This window comes from Muntiacus reevesi, chromosome 5, assembly GCF_963930625.1.
Source record: "Muntiacus reevesi chromosome 5, mMunRee1.1, whole genome shotgun sequence".
NCBI classification, from domain to species: Eukaryota; Metazoa; Chordata; class Mammalia; order Artiodactyla; family Cervidae; genus Muntiacus; species Muntiacus reevesi.
Genome location: NC_089253.1, coordinates 54320617 through 54341189, shown reverse-complemented (window position 1 = coordinate 54341189; position 20573 = coordinate 54320617). Strand labels below are relative to the sequence as shown.

At 37.7% G+C, this 20573-nt stretch overlaps 1 pseudogene; it reads right to left on the bottom strand.

Moving 5' to 3' along the window:
- The window catches only part of LOC136169336 (complement component receptor 1-like protein), a 48001-nt pseudogene that overhangs the window by 3821 nt on the left and 23607 nt on the right, over window positions 1-20573 (bottom strand).

Below are 20573 nucleotides of genomic sequence, written 5' to 3'. Positions count from 1 at the left end.
CACCTGCCATGGTTTGGCAGAGAAAATCGGTCTCCTCTCTGCACTCTATAGAGACAAGTCCTCCTCAACAATTCATTTCATTCCAATGAGATATAATCTGAATGAAATCTTCTAAAAAGCCTACAGTCCTCACAATAAGACTGCATATTCCAAACTGTAATTTGTATCTGAGTCTCTGTCTCTATATACAGTTGGTTTGAACCCAGAATCAGAATACACTTGAAACTCTTAAATTATGTAAAACTGTAGTAATGTGAAAAATCATTTCTGTTTGGCTTAAATCAGGTCAATTTCCCTACCTAGACTTTAACTTTCTCAAGAATAAAATGGGGCATTGCACTAGAATAAATTACCCCTTTAAGGACTTTGTAAATACTCTGATGCTGTAATATCGAATTTCAGGGCTAATCAGTCCCTCGTTTCCCTTGATTAATAAGTGCACTGTGGTGTGATATTTAAGTACCGTATTTGTTAAATCTCTGTTGACTAAGCCTCACACTTCTGTATTCTCCTTTGACTGCTGAGGCTACAAGCCTGAAAGCTAAAATTGATTGTCTTTCTTGCCAGCTGTGTACTGGTTAAGCTGGCAGTTGGAGGCATATATACTGAATTAAAAGGCAGGAAGATGATAGAAGTCACCTTGTAGATGGGCACAGGAAGTGGCAATTGATGGCCCTTTCTTAGTAGCAGCAGCTTTAATTCCAGCAGTAGCAATGACTGCATGCTCCACAACCTGTTACCTTCCAGCAGCAGCGGCAGCTTCTGCAGCATGAGCAGCTGAAGGAAATACCTGCTCACTGACAGTTTCAGGCACCTGTGAGCTAGTGCAGAGGAAATAGCAGGTTCCTGAGCTCTGGTAACATTTCCTGCCTCCTTGAGCTCTTCCTGCCATTTTAACACTTATTACCTGCACTAAACCCCTCACTCCTTGACATATATAGACTAGTTTTTTTTTTTTTTTTTTTTTTTTCCCAGCTCTAGAATCAGGTAAACTTGGGTTCTGGTCCTCCCCATAGTTCACTTCAGTTCAGTCGCTCAGTCATGTCCAACTATTTGCGAACCCATGAACCACAGCGTGTCAGGCCTCCCTGTCCACCACCAACTCCTGGAGTCCACCCAAATCCATGTCCATCGAGTCGGTGAGGCCACCCAACATCTCATCCTCTGTCATCCCCTTCTCCTCCTTCCCCCAATCCCTCCCAGCATCAGGGTCTTTTCCAATGAGTCAGCTCATTGCATCAGGTGGCCAAAGTATTGGAGTCTCAGCTTCAACATCAGTCCTTCCAATGAATATTCAGGACTGATTTCCTTTAGGATGGACTGGTTGGATATCCTTGCAGTCCAAGGGACTCTCAAGAGTCATCTCCAAAACCACAGCTCAAAAGAATCAATTTTTTGGCACTCAGCTTTCTTTATTGTCCAACTCTTAATCCATGCATGACTACTGGAAAAACCATAGCCTTGACCAGACTGACCTTTGTTGACAAAGTAATGTCTCTGCTTTTCAATATGCCATTTAGGTTGATCATAACTTTTCTTTCAAGGAGTAAGCGTCTTTTAATTTCATGGCTGTAATCACCATCTGCAGTGATTTTGGACCCAATAAAGTCAGTCACTGTTTCCCCATCTATTTGCCCTGAAGTGATGAGACTGAATGCCATGATCTTAGTTTTCTGAATGTTGAGCTTTAAGCCAACTTCTTCACTCTCCTCTTTCACTTTCATCAAGAGGCTTTTTAGTTCCTCTTCACTCTCTGACATAAGGGTGTTGTCATCTGCATATCAAAGGTTATTGATATTTCTCCCTGTAGTCTTGAATCCAGCTTGTGCTTCTTCCAGCCCAGCGTTTCTCATGATGTACTCTGCATATAAGTTAAATAAGCAGGGTGACAATATACAGCCTTTGACACTCCTTTTCCTATTTGGAAACAGTCTGTTGTTTAATGTTCAGTTCTAACTGTTGCTTCCTGACTTGCATACAGGTTTCTCAAGAGGCAGGTCAGGTGGTCTGGTATTCCCATCTCCTTCAGAATTTTCCACAGTTGATTGTGATCCACACATTCAAGGCTTTGGCATAGTCAATAAAGCAGAAGTAGATGTTTTTCTGGAACTCTCTTGATTTTTCAATGATCCAGCGGATGTTGGCAATTTGATCTCTGGTTCCTCTGCCTTTTCTAATACCAGCTTGAACATCTGGAAGTTCTCGGTTCACGTATTGCTGAAGCCTGGCTTGGAGAATTTTGAGCATTACTTTACTAGTGTGTGAGATGAGTGCAATTGTGTGGTAGTTTGAGCATTCTTTGGGATTGTCTTTCTTAGGGATTGGAATGAAAACTGACCTTTTCCAGTCCTGTGGCCACTGCTGAGTTTTCCAAATTTGCTGGCATATTGAATGCAGCACTTTCACAGCATCATCTTTCAGGATTTGAAAGAGCTCAACTGGAATTCCATCACCTCCACTAACTTTGTTCATAGTTATGCTACTTAAGGCCCACATGACTTCACATTCCAGGATGTCTGGCTCTAGGTGAGTGATCACACCACCGTGATTATCTGGGTTGTGAAGATCTGTTTTGTACAGTTCTTCTGTGTATTCTTGCCACCTCTTCTTAATATCTTCTGCTTCTGTTAGGTCCATACCGTTTCTGTCCTTTATTGAGCCCATTTTTGCATGAAATGTTCCCTTGGTATCTCTAGTTTTCTTGAAGAGATCTCTAGTCTTTCCCATTCTGTTGTTTTCCTCTATTTCTTTGCATTGATCACTGAGGAAGGCTTTCTTATCTCTCCTGACTATTCTTTGGAACTCTACATTCAAATGGAAATGTCTTTCCTTTTCTCCTTTGCTTTTCACTTCTCTTCATTTCACAGCTATTTATAAGGCCTCCTCAGACAACCATTTTGCCTTTTTGCATTTCTTTTCCATGAGGATGGTCTTGATCCCTGTCTCCTGTACAAAGTCACGAACCTCTGTCCATAGTTCATCAGGTTCTCTGTCTATCAGATCTAGTTTCTTAAATCTATTTCTCACTTCCACTGTATAGTCATAAGGGATTTGATTTAGGTCATACCTGAATGTTCTAGTGGTTACCCCTACTTTCTTCCCATTACTTCATTTCAAATAGACGGGGAAACAATGGAAATAGTGACAGACTTTATTTTCTTGGATTCCAAAATCTCCGACAGTGACTGCAGTCATGAAATTTAAAAATGCATGCTCCTTGGAAGAAAAGCTATGACAAACCTAGATAGTGTATTAAAAAGTAATGACATACTTTGCCGACAAAAGTCCGTAGAGTCAAAGCTATGATTTTTCGTGTAGTCATGTATGGATGTGAGAACTGGACCATAAAGAAGGCTAAGCACTGAAAAATTGATGCTTTTGAACTGTGGTGTTGAAGACTCTTGAGAATCCCTTGGACTGCAAGAAGATCAAACCAGTCCATCCTATAGGAAATCAGTCTTGAATATTCATTGAAAGGACTGATGTTGATATTGAAGCTCCAACACTTTGGCTACCTAATGCAACTAGCTGACTCATTTGAAAAGACCCTGGTGCTGTGAAAGATTGAAAGCGAGAGGAGAAGGGGATGACCGAGGATGACATGGTTGGATGACATCACTGACTCAATGGGCATGAGTTTAAGTAAACTCCAGCAGTTGATGATGGACAGGGAGGCCTGGAGTGCTGCAGTCCACTGGAGCCAGAAAAAGTCAGACCTGACTGAGCTACTGAACAACAACAACAAAATTTGTGGTAATTTGTTTTGGCAGTCCTAGGAAGGTAACATATATTTTACACATTCCTCTCAATAACTGAGAATACAAGGGGAGAAAAAAAAGCATAGTAAATAATATTTCCCTAAGAGAAAGTTATAGAAAATGTCAGAAAACAACTACATCTTCTTTTCTAGGGTATACATAACATTTTTCTGAAACTGTCAATATTTGGGGCTATAAAACATTTTTCAATAAATTTCAAAGGATTAAATGAAAAGAACAATGAATAAAAAATCTCCAAGTGTTTGCAAATTATGTAACACACTGTAAATAAACTATTGATAGTAGAAGAGATCAAAAGGGAAATTAGGCAATTTTTTCATACAGTAATAATGAAAATATAAAGATTGTGGGAAGCAAATACAGAAATTTTTGAGAAAAATTTATATATTTAAATGTACCTTTTGTAAAAAGAAAGTAAAAAAGAAATGTATCTAAGCTTGTATATCAAGAATTAATGAACAGAGAATACCAAATTAAGCTCAAAGAAAGTATCAGAAAGGAACTTATAAATCATAAATCAATAAAATAAAAAAAATTATACACTATAGAAAATTACAAGTTATTTTTCAATAAATCTTAGTAAAATTGATAAACTCAGTAGAAATAATCAAGAAAAAGTAAACGTTAAATGTTATCATTACCAAGAATTAAAATAGGGATATCACTACATATCTCATAGATATTAAAGCATAATAAGAGGCTATAATAAACAATATTATACCAATAGCTTAGCAAATATAAATGAATACATTCATTGAAAAATATAACCTGTCATAGCTTATTAAATAAGATATTAAAAATCTTAAAAGATCATAGCTAGTAAAGAAGTTAAGTCAGTAATTAAAAACCTAACAACAAAAACTCCCATCCAGATTGCTTTACTGCTGAATTATTCCAAAGATATAAAGAAAAATAATATTAACATTACATAAATAATTCCAGAGAATAGAAAAGGATGAATACTTTCCAAAACATTTTCTAAGACAAGCATAATCTTGATACCCCAAACTGACAATGGCATTAAAAAAAAAAAAAATTAGAGTTCAACACCTCTTGAGAACATAAATGCAAATTTTCTAAACATAATATTAAGAAATTGAATGTAGCAGTATTTATAAAGGATAGTATAATGGTCAAAATAGAATTTTTATTGACAAATTTTAAAATATCAATCCAATGTTATAATATTGCAGTAAAAATATTAGCAACCACACAAATACACCATACACAACATATTCACTTATAACACATTATTAGAAAGATGGATTTATTCTAGTAACTCTATTTTAGTTTTCTAATGATCAATCAGTACAATACAAAATATCAACAAAGGAGAAATAGATATGATTATCTCAATAGATGCAGAGTGATAAATTAGAACACATAGTCATGATAGTTTCCAAGGATGTGGAGCAGCTGGACATTTCATATGCTTCTGATAGAAGTGTAAATTTGTATAACCATTTAATAAAATCTTTTGACAGTATCTACTAAAACTGAATAGGTTTATACCCATCAATTCCACATATAGAAATATTTAAAAATTTGTACAGATTTGCATGTATAGATTTGGACATATACAAGGATTTGCAAATTTGTATAGATTTCCATATGTACATGCAAGAAATCTGCTGATATTTAAACAGTTAAATTTACAAATTAATTAAATTCTTACAATAAAATATACAGTAATAGAAAAGATACAATTAATCTTATATGCAACAACAAGGATGAGTCTCCTAAGTATAACACTGATTAGAAGCTGGACACAAGAATAAACATTTTTTGACCCCTTTTACATAAAACTTAAGAGGAGGCAAAGCTAACCTTTGGTGATAAAAGTCAGAATAATAGTTACTTTGGGAAGATAATAATTGAGAAAAGTCAATAGGGGGAGCCTGAGCTGTTGATAATGTTCTATATCTTATCTGAATGCTATTTACACGGGTGTGTCACTGTATAAACAATCATTGAACTGAATGATTAAGGTTACATTGTTGGTGGGAATGCAAACTAGTACAGCCACTATGGAGAACAATGTGGGGATTCCTTAAAAAAACTGGAAATAGAACTGCCATATGACCCAGCAATCCCACTCCTGGGCAGACACACCAAGGAAACCAGAACTGAAAGAGACAAATGCACCCCAACATTCATCACAGCACTGTTTATAATAGCCAGGACATGGAAACAACCTAGATGTCCATCAGCAGACGAATGGATAAGAAAGCTGTGGTACATATACACAATGGAATATTACTCAGCCATTAAAAAGAATACATTTGAATCAGTTCTAATAAGGTGGATGAAACTGGAGCCTATTATACAGAGTGAAGTAAGCCAGAAAGAAAAACACCAATACAGTATCACTTCAGTTCAGTTCAGTCACTCAGTCGTGTCTGACTCTTTGTGATCCCATGAATCACAGCACGTCAGGTCTCCCTGTCCATCACCAACTCCCAGAATTTACTCAAACCCATGTCCAATAGAGTCAGTGATGCCATTCAACACAGTACAGTATACTAACACATATATATGGAATTTAGAAAGATGGTAACGATAACCCTATATGCAAGACAGAAAAAGAGACACAGAAGTACAGAACAGACTTTTGGACTCTGTGGGAGAAGGTGAGGGTGGGATGATCTGAGAGAACAGCATCGAAACATGTATATTGTCAATTGTGAAACAGATTGCCAGTTCAGGTTTGATGCATGAGACAAGTGCTCAGGGCTGGTGAACTAGGATGACCCAGAGGGATGAGATGGGGAAGGAGGTGGGAGGGGGGTTCTGGATGGGGAGCGCATGTAAATCCATGGCTGATTCATATCAATGTATGGCAAAAACCACTACAATATTGTAAAGTAATTCGCCTCCAAGCAATATAAATAAATAAAAGACGGAAAAAAAGATTGTATGCCTTACTTTATATGTGTTAAACTTCAATAAAAAGTCTACATCGTGTAAAAAAAATGGGGGGAGGAGATCATATAACAAAGTAAATTCCAGGCCACATGGCTTCACTGGTTAATTCTTTCAAACATCTAAAAGAGAAGTAATGCCATTCTCACCTAAATTCTACAGGAAAACAAATACATGGGACATTACCAGATGGTTTTATGAGATTATCATAAGTTTAATACTGAAATATGATATAAAAAATTACAAGAAAGAAAATTACAGTCTACTCTCTCTAAAAGATATTAAGGATAGAGTAATAAAAGTGTTCTAAAATTAATGGTGCTGGTTACACAAATGTGATTTTACTAAAAATCATTGAACTCTATTCTTCAAGAGACTTTTTTAATGTGAATTATGCCTCAAATATATATAAAATGTGTTACAAAAGCATATTAAACAACAAATAAAAATTATAAAATATTATGACCAAGTTGATTTATTTCAAGAATGTAAAATTGGAATTTGAATCAGTTTTTTCAAAAATTCTTAGCAATGAAAAATATAAAATATAAAGGAACTTTCATAATCTAAATGGCTATTTACAAAATGTCTACAACAAATATCAGATTAATAATGAATTATTTGATTGAATTTTTCCCTTTGAGATGAGGAATAAGACAAGGATTCCATCAGTGTGAGACATACTAGTAGTCCTACCTAGTAAAAGAGAGAAAGAAAGGAAGCGAGGGAGGAAGGAGACAGAAAAAAAAAGAATGGTGGGGAAGAAGGGACAAAAGGAAGGGAAGGGAACTGTCAGGCGAGTCTATGCTCCTTGGTTCTGTCTCATCACAACAAACATTTGGAGCGACGGACATTAGAGTCCTCGGTGCATCACAGCTCTCAGGTCTTGAACAAACCATGTTGTAACTCTTAGACAAATCAGTGTTACAGCTCTATTTCATTTAGAAGATAGCAGGAGAATCCATCCTCGAAGCGTGAGGGCATGCCGACCCACAGACATGAAGAGAAGAGAGTGAAGGAGCATGCCAGCGTGCAGGAGGGAGAGAGAGACAGACACAGAGAGAGAGAGAGAGAGAGAGAGAGAGAGAGAGAGAGATGGTGGGGGGCGGGGGAGAAAGAGCACACGCATGTGGGAGAGAGAAGGGGAGAGAAAAGGAGACAGCGCTTTGGCTTCTCCTTTTATGTTTTTCCTCCCCCTGGGCCTGCCCTATGCAAACTGGGCTAACCAGGAGTGCCCTCACTCTGGTCCTTGGACCTTCCTTTGTTCTATTTTCGCGGACTTTTCCCTTCCTTGTCTTTTAGCCACCGCCATTTTGGACTCCTGTTTCCTATTCTAACAACCTAACAGAAGAAAGAGAGAGAGAAAAGGAAGAAAGAAAGAAAGGAGGAAAGTTCCCTGACATTCAGTGGTTAGGACTAAGTGCTTTCACTGACATGAGACCAGGTCCAATCCCTGGTTGGAGAACTAAGATCCTGGAAGCCATGTGGCATGGCAAAAAATTGTAAAAAAAAAAAAAAAAAAAAAAAAAACAAAGAAAGAAAGGAAAGCAACAGCAAAACAGAAAGAAAGAGCAAGGAAGGAAGGGACAGAGAAAGAGAAGAAAGACGTAGGAGTAAGAGGAGGGAGGGAAATAAGAAACTTAGAGTTATCTAGTGTTTTTCTGCAATGTCATTCAGGCCAAATTGGAGCTGGTTTTCCCAGACTTACTTTGCCTGGAAGGTTCTAGATTGGGGTTAGAGCTTGAGAAGTCGGCCTGAAATTCTGAGGCAGAAATGAAGCAACAGTCATTCCACTCTGAAGGTCATTCTTGGTCAGACGAGGCAAGGGGATAAATGCATAGAACAAATGGTCAGGTTCCCATTTGTTCTTGCTCTCTTTATTTCTACACCCAGCTCACTTCAACTGCTGTCCTGCTTACCTACAGTGATTCCATCCCACTCTCAGTTGCTTCACTGTGAGCTTACAGAAGCAATAATCAGGAAAAACAAAAACCTTTCATAGATTTCTACACCAGCCCTCTTCCCAGGTCTATCCCAGCTGTAAGATGTGCTTAGTTTGCTAAAAGCTTCAACCCCAAGACAGCTGGTTAGTGACTTCTCTAATCTTTTTAGACCAACTCCTCATGCAACTGGATAAAGTTTAATTCCATAATAAATCTCTTGTTGCATAATAAGGATAATAGTTCTGCTTTCATATTTGAACCAAAATTTATCCCAGAGTAACAGCAGAGTCTGGGATTGGTTCTTTGATACAATTAGATTTAAAGGAATTAAAGCTGCCCAAGAAAGAGGCACACCTGTAGTTTATGGAGTATAGGGGGAAATCATTTCAGTCAACAACCACTGACACCTATAATCAATAGAATCAAGATTTGTGGTGACCAAGTGGCTGTTGTCCTAGAACATTTGAGGGAAGGCATATAATGGGATTGGTTGCTTCCCTCTAAGTGCATCAGCGAACTAAAGAGAAAGAAAATGCTGAGTTATAAAGCTTTCAATTACTCTCAAGGTTTGGATAGGAAAGCTTCTCTATCTACCCTAAAAGAAACACTTGTATCCTGTAGCCACAGGACCAAGATTTTTGAAAACCAAATACACCACATAATACTGGGAGTGAATTGCAATACAAATTGAATTCACAGCTTCACAGAGTGTATTACACTAAAGTTTGGTCATTGATTAGAAGAAGGAGGACTGACTGAAAATTGAGATGAGATATATGGAAAAATTCTAATTAAACTGAACACCTTGAACCTGGAAATTCTACTGAGCCTCCTTTGCTAGAAGGAGCAGCCATGCCTCCTTGGTCTAAGGAGAGATGCTTCCTCTTTCCTGAAAAAGTGTTGCCATGGAATCAGAATACTTAGTTAAATCTGAATTTCAGAAAAAATAATGAAAATTTTCTAAGTATAAAGTATATCCCAAATATTGCATGGCACATATTTATACTATAGAAATATCTGCTGCTTCTCTGAATTCAAATTTAACTGGGCATCTTGTATTTTTATGTGCTAACTCTGGCAACCCAAATTGCAAGGACTGCTAATTTTCCTCAGAACCTACCCCTACCTCCTTGCACTTTTTCTAGTCCTTTAACCAGATTTGAGCCCTGGTAGGACCAGGGAGAGTAGGAGAAATAACGCTTATGACTTGTGAGAAGAACAAAATACACCAAAAGAACTGAGATTACGAATTCAATATGTTAGCTTGAATGTGGCTTAACAGAATGAAACTGAAATGCCGGGACATTATCATTGTACTGTAGGGGAAGATATCCTGCGGCGTGGGGACTTAGGAACACCTGAGTGGATTTATCACTTGTGTGCGTGCACTTAGCTGCTCAGTCGTGCCCGACTCTTTGCGACCCCATGGAGATCTGTTTATCTACTCCCTATCTCCATGGTGCACATAGGTTGAAAGTGAGACCTTTTATCTAAGGCTTTGGGAAACACATTTATGTAAAAGTTTCAGAATTCTTGAGGAACTCTGTGCTGGCTATTCTCTGTAGGACAGGAATGACAGTGGGAATGGTAGCTATTAAATGAGGTTCTCTGAATGGAGATGAATGGACTTCAGGATCATAGAGGCCAAGTGGTAGCACTTAGCTACCAGAGACAATTGAAACAGAAATCAGAATGATTTTTCTGCAAAGATCTTTGCATTGGCTAATTGATCATGGAATCTCTAAAACTGAAGGAGATGTGTAGTGGTCTAAAGTATTATTTGATTTGTATGAGCAGAGAAGATTGTGTTGTTGTTCAGTCAATAAGTCCTGTCTGAGTCTTGGTACCCCATGAACTACAGCATGCCAGGCTTCCCTGTCCTTTACTATTTCCTGATGTCCATTAAGGAAGTGATGCCATTCAACCACCTCATCTTCTTTCACCCCCTTCTCCTCCTGCCCTCAATCTTCCCCAGCATCAGGGTCTTTTCCAATGTGTCAGCTGTTTGCATCAGGTGGCCAAAGTACTGGAGCTTTAGAGAAGATCTAGATGTAGTGAACAGAAGTCTGACTGAACCAGCACAAAAGAAAGTGGTCGTTATTTATCAATTATATGACTTGAGAACAAATGTAGAGACCTAGAGCAGCTTCAATAAATGGGAGACTGACTAGCTCTTCTTGAGGAAGCATGAGCTACACAGGCAAAATGTGTACTCTTAAGTTTCCTCACTACCCTTCATCAAGGAGGCTTAAAGCCATTTGCCAGGGTTGGATATAGGAAAAGTTACAAAACTGTAGAGATGAAAATATGAAAATAGATCTAAATATACTATTTTTATATAATAGTCATCTTTATATTACTAAGTGTGTCTTCATGATATCCTGTTATGACTGAATAAAATTCCAATGTATGGAGGTATTTCTTCTAATTATGCATGGGTATTTTATGTTTCTTAGGGAACTCTCTGTAGTCATTTTTAATAAGTCTCTTTCCTTGCAGTAGGTTATTTCCAAACCATAATTTGAACCATGCAATGCATTTAGGTTAGTTTAATGTGTTTGCCACTATAATGTATACTGCAATAAAAATTTTACAATCTGCTTTACTTCCTATGTATAAATTCTAAGGTCCCCTATGGCTCAGAAGGTAAAAAAATCCATCTGCAATGCAGGAGACACAGTGGACATGGGTTCAATCCCTAAGTCAGGAAGATTCCTTGGAGGAGAAAATGGTAACTCACTCCAATATTCTTGCCTGAAAAATACCATGGACAGAGTAGCCTGGCAGATTATAGTCTAAAATGGTTGCAAAGAATCTCATAAGAGGATGAGATAGTTATATAGATAGCATCACCAATTAAATGGACATGAATTTTAGCAAACTCTGGAAGATAGTGAAGGAGAGGGAAGCCTAGTGTGCTGCAGTCCATGTGGTCACAAAGAGTCAGACACAGCTTAGCGACTGAACAACAACATAAATTATATGTAGTAGGTCAAAATATAAGCTCATTTTTGAGGCTTATATTACATTATGCCTTTCAAGAAAGTGTGTTAAACCTTTGTTACATGAAAGCAAACTACTCCATAGCTTCATCAGCCTTGAAGAGTATAAGTTTAAATTTTTTTTACTAATTTTCTATGCAAAGTGGTTATTATACTGGGATTGGCAGAACAAATATAATTTCAAATTATTTGATGTGAAAATGAAATATGAAGGCTTTTATGCATTTAAGTCCCTAGGTTCAGAAAGGCACAACCCAGAATAAAGAAGTACTTTAAAAAACAGTTGCCAGGACCTCAGATGTATTTCTGAGACCATTATAATTATATTCAGCTATCTGAATGACAGGATGCAAAAAATCAATTAAGATTTTTTTTATAACTCCAGGGAGAAATTGAGAATCTATTGGTAAAGTAACAGACAAGAATATTTAACTCACTCTCACAAATCAGTGGGTTATAATCTCAGGTGACAGAGTTGCCAGAGATGATGAGTGCAGCAGAGTACTGACTCTATTTGGTATCTAGAGACAAAGAATAATGAATACTATAAATAAACTTAATCCTGCTTAAACTGCAATCATGGAAAATTCAGAAGGACAATTTTCATTTATCAAAGTACTATTCACTTTCTCAAATCTTATGCCTTTATTTGGACATTAACATAGAAAGTGTATTAAAAAGCAAAGGCATTACTTTGCTGACAAAAGTCTGTATAATCAAAACTATGGTTTTTCCAGTAGTCATGCATGGATGTGAGAGCTGGGCCATAAAGAAAGCTGAACACTGAAGAACTGATGCTTTTGAACTGTGGTGTTGGAGAAGACTCTTGCAAGTCCCCTGGAGTGCAAGGAGATCCAACCAGTCAATCCTAAAGGAAATCAACCCTGATTATTCACTGGAAGAATTGATGCTGAAGCTGAAGCCCCAGTACTGATAGCTTACGGTGAATGATGTTGGATTCATGATCTCCAAAAGATGTAGCTTCAGGACCAGGAACTAGACTTGATCACTCAAGAGCTTTTGTGTAGCAGAGTTTTATTAAAGTAAGAAAAGGGAAAGAGAAAGCTTCTGACATGGATATCAGAAGGGGGACAGAGAATGCCCTCCAGCTAGTCTTATCAAGGCCTTATATATTTTTTTCAGACTCACTTCCACAACATACATCTTAAATTAACAAGATCAGAATGAACAATAGAAAGATCTTACCAGACCCACTTTCATAATATACATTTTAAGATGACAGGATTAGTCAGAAAGTTCTTGTTAAGGAGAAACATGTCCTTAAACAAGATACATTGTTATATTGACTAAGACAAAACAATGTAGAAAAGAACATTTGTCCTTTTCTCCTTGAGAGCCCCAGACCTCTTTCTCCTTCTTGAGGGCTCTCGACCCCTTTCTCCTCCTCAGGAACACTGGACTTCTTATCAACCTATCTAGGAGATGACTCTGTCCATACTCTGGCCACCTGATGCGAAAAGCCTACTCATTAGAAAAGACCCTGATGCTGGGAAAGACTGAAGACAGGAGGAGAAGGGGGCAACAGAGAACGAGTTTGTTGGATGGCATCACTGACTCGATGGACATGAGTTTGAGTAAGCTCCGGGAGATGGTGAAGGACAGGGAAGCCTGGGATGCTGCAGTCCATGGGGTCACAGACAGTCGGACATGACTGAGTGACTGAATAACAAATTTTCTTTATCAGATCTTCTAAATTAGATATCTCTTCTTTATTAGCTTAAGGCACATTTTTATATACATCTAAGATAAATAAAATTCATCAAATTAGAATCAAAGGAAATCCAAACAAGATAAAAATAGTTGAGCACTTATTTCATATCATAAATGTTAAAGGCAAAAATTCTCAATTAGTGTGCCAAAAGCTGTCCAAAGTTTGCCACGCAATTTGGAAAAATTGATGACATTTATTTCTGTTTCAACTGAAGTTCTCTGTAGTCATGGATTGTTGGGCTGAATTGTTCATGAAAATTGGTGGAGAGTAAGATTGGATATTACTAAAGGTTAAGAGGAATAATGTCAAATAACAGTCAAGTGTTTCTTTGATGTAGCTGAAAACATTGTCTTATTGAATATATAAGAGACTATGGCACAAACTTTTTTCAAGCAACAAAATAGGTCAAATAGAGATCAGATGAAAAGAGTGACAGTTGCGGAAGTTCTTGGAGAAACCTGGAGCGCTGTGACGTTGAAGCAGTGATTGTGCTGTCTTTATTAACGTCTTCAGGATTGTTTTCAGTTTTTTTAATGTCTTTCGGAACATCTTCAAAAATGAAAATATTCTAAATTGCTCTGCAAATTCGCATAAACACAAATAGACAACAAATGGAGGAAAGGAAGGCTGCAGTCCTTCCACTATGGGTGCCTCTCCTTCTATCTGTTTGCCACAGAGACAGAGAACCATGGAGACTCTTCTGGCTTTTGACTTCACAAAGATTATTTCTGAAAGTGTTTTTGTTTGTTTTTGTTTGTTTGTTTGTTTGTTTTTAATTTTCTAATCATGACGTTTGGGATAAAAATGGTGAAGTTCTAACTCGAGTCCACAATTCTCCTCTTGCTACTATTGTTTAGTGCTATGTAATGAACACAGAATGAATCAAAATGTAACCTTGTATTCATTGGCTAGGGGGACCCTCAGAGAATGTTTTCATTTAATAAATTTGTCTCCCAAAATACATTAAACAACTGAGTAAATAATAACCAGATTTCTTCCCTTTCATGATGTTGAGAAAGAAAGAGAGATAAAACCCATGCCTCTTTTTAAAAGAGGAATCCAGAATTTTTATATCCATCTTAACAGTCTGAAGCCTTTACATCCACCCTAGGCCTTCTTGGCTCTCCTGGAGAAGAGGGAATTGTAGGGTGATATCAGCTAAGTCACAGTTCAGGAAAAGTCATGACAAATTCAGTGCCAGAAGCCACCAACAGTCTGTAAGTAAATGTATCTAGATATTTGATAATCTTCTACATACAGCCAGGAGTGGAACAGAGAGAGCCTTTGATATTTGTGTCAGTTCTTTTTTTTAATTACTTTTAAATCTACGCATACATGAACCAGATAGATGAGTTAGGGAAAAAATAAGAAAAAAAAAAGAAAAAAACTCTGTGAATTATTTAGGTTAGAACATTGAAATCTTTGGTAAGAAGACCCTCTTTTTAGCAACTTAATAGTAACTTCAAAAGAAAACCTTTTTATTTTGAGATAATCATAGATTCATATGCAGTTGTAGGAAATAATACAGAGATATCTCAGGTACACTCTACTCACTTTTTCCCATTGGTAACATCTTGCAAAACTATGGTATTATGTTAAAACCTGGATATTGACATATATATGATTCATTAATTTTATCATACTTTTTGTTTTATTTGTATCAATTTTTTTCCATTTATTTTTATTAGTTGGAGGCTAATTACTTCAAAATATTGTAGTGGTTTTTGCCATACATTGACATGAATTAGCCATGGATTTACATGTGTTCCCCATCCTGAACCCCCATCCCACCTCCCTCCCCATCACATCCCTCTGGGTCATCCCAAGTCACCAGCCCCGAGCACTTGTTTTATGCATCCAACCTGGAATGGCGATCTGTTTCACACTTGATAATATACATGTTTCGATGCTGTTCTCTCAGATCATCCCACCCTCGCCTTCTTCCATAGAACCCAAATGTCTCTTCTATACATCTGTGTTTCTTTTTCTGCCTTGCATATAAGGTTATCGTTACCATCTTTCTAAATTCCATATATAAGCGTTAGTATACTGTATTGGTATTTATCTTTCTGGCTTACTTCACTCTGTATAATGGGCTCCAGTTAGCTGATTCAAATGTATTCTTTTTAATGGCTGAGTAATATTCCATTGTGTATATATACCACAGCTTTCTTATCCATTTGTCTGCTGATGGGCATCTAGGCTGCTTCCATGTCCTGGCTATTATAAACAGTGCTGTGATGAACATTAGGGTACATGTGTCTCTTTCAGATTTGGTTTCCTTGGTGTGTATGCCCAGGAGTGGGATTGCTGGGTCATATGGCCATTCTATTTCCAGGTTTTTTTTAAGGAATCTCCACACTGTTCTCCATAGTGGCTGTACTAGTTAGCATTCCCACCAACAGTGTAAGAGGGTTCCCTTTCTCCACACCCTCTCCAGCATTTATTGCTTGTGGACTTTTGGATAGCAGCCATTCTGACTGGCGTATAATGGTACCTCATTGAGGTTTTGATTTGCATTTCTCTGTTAATGAGTGATGTTGAGCATCTTTTCATGTGTTTGTTAGCCATCTGTATGTCTTCTTTGGAGAAATGTCTGTTTACATCTTTGGCCCATTTTTTGATTGGGTCATTTGTTTTTCTGGAATTGAGCTTCAGGAGTTGCTTGTATATTTTTTAGATTAATCCTTTGTCTGTTTCCTCATTTGCTATTATTTTCTCCCAATCTGAGGGCTGTCTTTTCACCTTACTTATAGTTTCCTTTGTTGTGCAAAAGCTTTTAAGTTTCATTAGGTCCCATTTGTTTATTTTTGCTTTTATTTCCAATATTCTGGGAGGTGGGTCATAGAAGATCTTGCTGTGATTTATGTCGGAGAGTGTTTTGCCTATGTTCTCCTCTAGGAGTTTTATAGTTTCTGGTCTTACATTTAGACCTTTAATCCATTTTGAGTTTATTTTTGTGTATGGTGTTAGAAAGTGTTCTAGTTTCATTCTTTTACAAGTGGTTGACCAGTTTTCCCAGCACCACTTGTTAGAAACTACAGGCCAATATCACTGATGAATATAGATGCAAGAATCCTTAACAAAATTCTAGCAAACAGAATCCAACAACATATTAAAAAGATCATACACCATGACCAAGTGGGCTTTATCCCAGGAATGCAAGGATTCTTTAATATCTGCAAATCAATCAATATAATACACCACATTAACAAATTGAAAGATAAAAACCATATGATTATCTCAATAGATGCAGAAAAAGCCTTTGACAAAATTCAACATCCCTTTATGATTAAAACTCTCCAGAAAGCAGGAATAGAAGGAACATACCCCAATATAATAAAAGCTATATATGACAAACCCACAGCAAACATTATCCTCAATGGTGAAAAATTGAAAGCATTTCCCCTGAAATCAGGAACAAGACAAGGGTGCCCACTTTCACCACTACTATTCAACATAGTTTTGGAAGTTTTGGCCACAGCAATCAGAGCAGAAAGAGAAATAAAAGGAAGCCAGATAGGAAAAGAAGAAGTGAAATTCTCACTGCTTGCAGATGACATGATCTTCTACATAGAAAACCCTAAAGACTCTACCAGAAAATTACTAGAGCTAATCAGTGAATATAGTAAAGTTGCAGGATATAAAATTAACACAGAGAAATCCCTTGCATTCCTACACACTAACAATGAGAAAACAGAAAGAGAAATTAAGGAAACAATACCATTCACCATTGCAATAAAAAGAATAAAATACTTAGGAGTATATCTACCTAAAGAAACAAAAGACCTATACATAGAACATTATAAAACACTGATGAAAGAAATCAAAGAGGACACAAATAGATGGAGAAATTACCGTGTTCATGGGTTAGAGGAATCAATATTGTGAAAATGAGTATAGTGCCCAAAGCAATCTATAGATTCAATGCAATCCCTACTAAGCTACCAACGGTATTCTTCACAGAACTAGAACAAATAATTTTACAGTTTGTTTGGAAATACAAAAAACCTCAAATAGCCAAAGCAATCTTGAGAAAGAAGAATGGAGCTGGAAGAATCAATCTGCCTGACTTCGGGCTCTACTACAAAGCCACAGTCATCAAGACAGTATGGTACTGGCACAAAGACAGAAATATAGATCAATGGAACAAAATAAATCCCAGAGATAAATTCACATACATATGGAAACCTTATCTTCAACAAAGGAGGCAAGAATATACATTTTATTTGTATTTATCTGTGTGTATGAATGCACATGCTTCCATATGTATTTATATCTATGCAATTTTTAGTAGACTATTTTTAAGAGCAGTTGAAGGTAGACTGACCAGAAGGTACAGGAATTTACAATATACTCCCTGCTTTGACACATGCATAGCCTCCCACATTTCCAGCATCTCCACTAGAGTTGTGCAAGCTTCCTTGATGGCTCAGCTGATTAAAAAAAAAAAAAAAAGCAAAAACAAACAAATAAACAAACTCCCTGCAGCGTGAGAGACCTGGGTTTGATCCCTGGGTTGGGAATATCCACTGGAGAAGGGGATAGCTATCCACTTCAGTATTCTGGCCTGGAGAATTCCATGGACTGTATAGTCCATGCGGTCACAAAGAGTCAGACACAACTGAGGGACTTTCACTTACTCCCTCAGAGCTATGGATGCTTACATTGATACATCATTATCACTCAGAGGTGTTGTACAATCTATGGATTTGGATAAGTATATAATGAAATGCACTCACCATTGTAGTATCACACGGAGTAGTTTCACTGCTCTAAAAATCTTCTGAGCTCAGCTGATTCATCTGTCCCTACCCTCAGTCTCTGCAAATCATATTATTACTCCACAGTTTTGCCTTTTCCAGAATGTCATATAAACAGAACCATACAGTAGCTAGCCTTTCTAGATCGGCTGCTTTCACTTAGTAAAATACATGTAAGCTTCTTCCATTTTCTTTTCATGGTTTGATAGCTCATTTACGTTTTCCAAAGTGAATTTCCCATTTTATATTCTTATCAACAATATATGAGTCATCTATTTCCTCTATATCCGTGCTAGCATTTGGTATTTTTACTGTTTTTATAATAGTCATGCAGATAGATGTGCAATGCTGTCCCATTGTTGCTTTAATTTGCACTTTCCTAATGGCTAATGAAGTTGAATATCTTTTCATGTGCTTGTTTTCCTGTACATTCTCTTCATATATATATGAATATATATTCCTGTATATTCTCTTCAGTGAAATATATATTTGTGTCTATACTTGATTTTACAGTGTGCCCCCAAATTTGCATCCACCTGAAACCTCAGAATGTGACTTTACTTGGAAATAAGATCTTTGCAGATGTAATATGTTAAGGCTTCAGTTAGGGTGGGCCCTACCCACAATGACTGGTGTCCTCAGGAAGAAGAGGTAAATTTGGACACAGAAGGAAGACGGGTGTGTGAGATGGGAGATAGAGGCAGAAATAGCAGTTTTCAGGCATGCAATGGACATTTTTTACAGACATAGATTTCACATGTGGTAAGTTCTTTTCTTTCAGTAGTTGAAATAAGTTGTGCCGAATCTCTCTTATCTCCACATTTTCAGATAAGAAAATGCCATCACTCTCATTCCAACTGGTGTTCCCCTAAAGATAAGGTGTCTGTTCTCTCTGGCTGCTTTAAAGATTTTTTTTTTTCAAGAGGGTTTATAATAACTTGTTGAAATAATTTTGTGATGGCTGCTTTAAAGTATTTATAATGGTTCCAACATCTAATTCATCTTGTTATTGACATCAGTTGATATCTTTTCTCATTCAAGTTGTGAGCTTCCTGGTTCTTAACATGACGGTTTTCTACTGTATCCTAGACATGTTGGATATTATAAGATTCTTGATCTTATTTAAACCTATTTTATTAGGCAACCATCTTCTTTAGGTTAGTGTGTAGATTCTGGACTACTTTTATGAGATTTAGTTCCAATTTAGTTTGAGTTTTCTAAGTCTTGCAATGGTATTCTGATCTGCTTTATTTTTCTGGCTCCCACTTAAATCCTCAGTGTATCTCTGCTGATACTGCCTGTAAGAATAAAAGTGTTTCCCTGGGCTGTCTGTTGTTGCTGGGTGTGGAATGGGGGATATTGAAACCTTGAGATAGTAAATTCTCTGGCCTGCTCTCTGGCTACTTGCTAAGGGTGGGCTTCCCCCTTCACCAGTGTTAGTGCCAGGGGAGGGAAGCATCTAATAAGGCTGCCTTTTCCTGCTGGGTAGAAGACTAGGGCTTCCCAGGTGGCATTAGGGGAAAAGAACACACTCACCAACGTAGGAGACATAAGAGACTTGGGTTCTACCCTTGCGTCAGGAAGTTGCCCTGCAGGAGGGAATGGCAACCCACTCCAGTATGTTTGCCTGGAGAATCCCATGAACAGAGGAGCCTGTCAGTTTACAATCCAAAGAGTGTCACAGAGTCAGACATGACTGGAACATCTTAGCATGCAGAAGCCCAGGAGACTTGAGTCTGGGCACTTTTTCCCACCATATGGAGGATCATGAGACCCTGAGGCTGGTTCATCTTCTGCTGCTGGATTAGTGGTGCACTAGCACGGGTATAGGGTCAAGAGATACTGACCCTGGTCTCTTTTCTGCTGCAGTGTGGAAGGCTGGCACCCTGGGCCTTCTGGCATGTCTGATGTGAGTGGAGGAGTCTCCCTGCTGCTATCTTGAAGTCTAGGTCTCACCAACCAGGTTCTCCTGGTGCTACCATTGGAAGCAGAGAATTAACTCACTGATGTTGTAGGGTATGAGATATGTCAGTCACCCAGGTTCTGCTATTGACACGGCTGCTGGTGGACTGAGACCTGCTGTTTCTGATGGGTGGGACGTGGGAAGGACAGACTTTTCCCATCCCTGATTTCTCCCCATGCTGCTAGGCAGACTGGGCCAATGCTATCCCTAAGTATGGGTCTCTTCACTACATCCCTGCTGTGCTTCCCCTCCTCCAGTCCTTTAATGGGAGAGTAGGCTTCTCTCTCTCTGCTTGTTGACTATTCTGGCTTACAGTCTTCTATAGCACTCATCTTGAGAGGTAAAAGGAAAAACCAGGGAACTCACCACAGGATCATTCTTTATGGTCTGGTGCCCCTAACCAACCCACTTTCTTTCACCTTTTGTGGTTCTCTTATGGTTGTATGTTGAACAGTTTCCAGGGTATTTA